General features: G+C 36.6%; 1 protein-coding gene across 1 annotated transcript in view; it reads right to left on the bottom strand.

The window, feature by feature from the left end:
• The window catches only part of Ap2b1 (adaptor related protein complex 2 beta 1 subunit), a 124,247-nt gene that overhangs the window by 118,076 nt on the left and 2,567 nt on the right, over nucleotides 1-3,604 (bottom strand). The window lies entirely within an intron of this gene.

The following is a 3,604-nucleotide window of genomic DNA, read 5'->3' as shown; positions in this document are numbered from 1 at the left end:
TTTTTTTTTTTTTTTCTCCCCACCTCACAATTAGTCACTCAACAGTTTAGGGTAAGGAAAAGTTTTGTTTTGTTTTTCAATTTGGAAACTTTCTCCATAACCTTCTGTCTGCTCAGGATTATTTAGGCACTTCCCCATTTCAGGAAGGTCTTACTCCACAGCATGTATTCTAAAGAGATATAAAGTCAAAGAAAAAAACAAGCTTGGGATACAGCTGAGGTAGACTGCTTCTCTAGCATGTGTGAGATCCCCAGACAGGAAAAATAATTTTTTCCTTGCTAGGCATGATACACACCTGTAATCTCCTAAAACCTGAGAGGTTGAAGCAGGAGGATCCAAAGTTGAAGGCCAGCTTAGGTAGTATAGCAAATTCAAGACCAGCCTGGACTATATATGAAGATCTTATCTCAGAGACATAGAACCAAATAGAGAACAATTCTGCCAACTTAATCAATGTTACATGCAAACCTACTGTAACAAGAATTTCTTTCAAAAAAAAAGAATGACTAAATTAGAGTAATACAAATTCACAACAAAAGACCTGGAGTTAAACATGTCTTATGTGTGGATCTTTTAAAAAGCTGCAGTCTTCATACCTCCAACATTTTATATTTATCCTAATAATCTACCCAATGAATAGTACCAGTTAACAGTTAAGAATAAGGTAAAAGATATCTGTTCAGTCACACTTAGTACAAAAGACAATCAGAACTAGTGTTAAAACAAAAACACATGGGGCTGGTGAGATGGCTCAGTGGTCTAAAGCACCTACTTAGAACAAGCTTAGCAAAGCACAGGGACCGCGGTTCAATCCTCCAGCACCACATGCCAGCCAGCCTCGCGTGCACACACACACACAAATAAAAATTTAAATAAATAAAATTAAATTAAAAAAAAAAGGGGGGGCCGGGGAGATGGCTCCGTGGAATAAGCGCTTCCCTGGCAAGCGCAAGGATCCGAGTTCAATCTCTGATTCTGCCAAAACAACAACAACAACAAAAAAGGATAATCAGTAAAACAAAAACACATGGATCTCAGCCTCAACCTACCTTTCTGTCCCAAATCCCAGAACAATTAACCCAGCTGACTTCAAAATCCAGTATGAACTCAAAATAATGAGATGATGCCTTCTGATTTGAGAAACTCTAGCTGAGGATGGTGGTAGATGTCTATAACCCCACACTGAGGAGGCTGAGACAGGAGGATCCAGAATTTGCAGCCAAAATGGGCTACATAGAGAATTTAAGGCCAGCTTGAACTACATAGTAGCAAGATCCTGTCTCAATAACAAACAAAACAAACATGGAGAAAAGGGATTTAGAAACAGAGGATGTGGGTAGATAGACGAAAGGAAGTTTTAAAAATCAAGAATGTAAACTGCAAATGTACTACTAAACTTGTACTAATTAAAAAAGGAAACTCTAGGACTTTATCCAACATACTGACTTCTTTAAATATATTCAATTTCTTAAAAATAATATTCTTCCTGCACTCAAAAATGCAGGAAGAATCTCTTTCCCTAATACCATAATTAACAATACTCGTTACCAATTTCAGGACAAGAAATTGCAGCACCTACTGATTACTATCAAGTCAACACAACTTAAGTGATAATACATTTCACAAACAATTATAAATATCGATCTGGAAGAAATAACTTACACTATCAAACAATCAACGTAACTAAAGAAACAAAAAAGAACCAGGTATCTAATAAACTTCCTTGAACAATTATACAAAAAAAGAACCAGATAAACCTAAAATAATGAAAAGAATCTGATTCAAATTTACCATTAGAATGTGCTTTTTGTACAGCCTAGGGGAAACTAAGACTTATCTGCTATCTTTCTAATCAGTTATTTATTATTTATGTTCTTGATCCTGATATAGGAAAGCGTTTTAGGTTGTAACAAAATTTCACTGAATTATCATGTTAAAAGAAGTAAGCTATAACTTAAACTATCATTATACATTATAGAAATTTCCATTTTCATATTTGTTATAATTAAAATATCTGTGACAGAGGCTCACTATGTAGTTCAAGAAGCCTTGAACTCACCATGCAGCCTAAGCAGGACCCTTCTGCCTCAGTCTCTTGAACGCTGAGATTACAGGTATGTACTACCATACCAGGAGGACTTTTTCATGTTAAAAGACATGGAATGAACAAACAGATAAACCAATATATAAATAAATGTTTATAAGAGCCTGACAGGAAGGCTACAATTCAAATTCACTGTGGTCTATCTAGGAAATTCTTGGCCATTTTAGATATCATGGTGAAGAAGGAAAATGAATGGGATCCCCAGCAGAACAAATCACCCCAGCAGAATAGGAGAAAAGGGTGACTTTATTTATTTTTATTTTTTTGCTGGAATCATGGATTGAACTCAGGCCCTTGCACTTGCCAGGGAAACGCTTATTCCACTGAGCCATCTTCCCAGCCCAAAAGGGTGACTTTAATGAAGCCAGGGTCTCCAGAGGGTTCTCATGTCCTCTGGAGAGCCCTGAGCAAGGCTTTGCTTTTACCCTATACTGTTTCTACAGGAAAATCTCTCATTTTGCTGGGCAACATCAAGTCAAATGGTAAGCAGTGAGTGGTTAGGGAGAGTGGGAAGCTCTGGCAGGATGTTCCAGGGCTGTTATGCTCCACTGACATTACATTACACCTGTACCTGTACACAGCTGTGGCCATAGCTACCAACTTTCTCAGGGAGCTTAGCTGTACAGTTAACCCACAGCAGGCCGATCCCTATCCCCAGGAGGTGGTTTCCTCTATAAATGGGATCATCAAAACTTAAAACTTGCTTAAGATTTAAAAATAAAATTTGTTTGGAAATTTTCACCCAGCTTCTTGGAAAAAGTACATGAAAGTACTGTTTTCTAGAGCTCCATCTGTTAAACAACAAACCATGTCTTAAATCAGTAGTACCTTCATTAATAAGCCATATTATTTCTAACAAATTTCAAGGTAGGAGGCCTGTTCACTGTAAGAACTGTTCTTATCTTAAATCATGTACCCATCCACAAAATTTTAGGGATGAGAAGAAGATCAAATATCTTTAGAAGCCTATAACACAAGATCTTAAAGTAAGAATGTCTGCTTTAACAGGACAGGAGCTGAGGAATGGAGTTTAAGGGTAGGGTTCTTTTTTGTCTAGCAGGCACGAGACCCTGAAATCCTAGGAATGGGTGGGAGCGGGGGAAGCAAAGAGAAGAGATAAACATTATCTTAAGTGACACCACAGGAATGAAATATTCACTATAAGCATACCAGGTTGGTTCTTGCCTTAAGCCAAAAGGAACTCAATGAAAAGTGAAAATAGTCTAAACAAAATAAAATGAGAAGAGGTAGTGGCTACATAACACTATGAATATATTCCATGCCACTAAATTAACTTAAAATGTTTAACTTTACATAATGTGAATTTCACCTAAAAAATTACATGCTTTTATTTTTTACATGTTTTTAAAAAATAAATATGAACACATAGCCAGATTCTCCAAAATACAGTAAAAATTAGTATCTGTGTTCGAGGCCACAGAATGGGTAGATACGATGGAATTGAAGAAAAAAATAAGTATTTCCTACAAAGAAATCAAA

The sequence above is a fragment of the Octodon degus genome, unplaced genomic scaffold (assembly GCF_000260255.1).
Source record: "Octodon degus isolate 3935 unplaced genomic scaffold, OctDeg1.0 scaffold00164, whole genome shotgun sequence".
In the NCBI taxonomy this organism is placed as follows: Eukaryota; Metazoa; Chordata; class Mammalia; order Rodentia; family Octodontidae; genus Octodon; species Octodon degus.
Note: the sequence above shows the minus strand (reverse complement) of the source record. Positions and strands in the feature narration are given on the sequence as shown.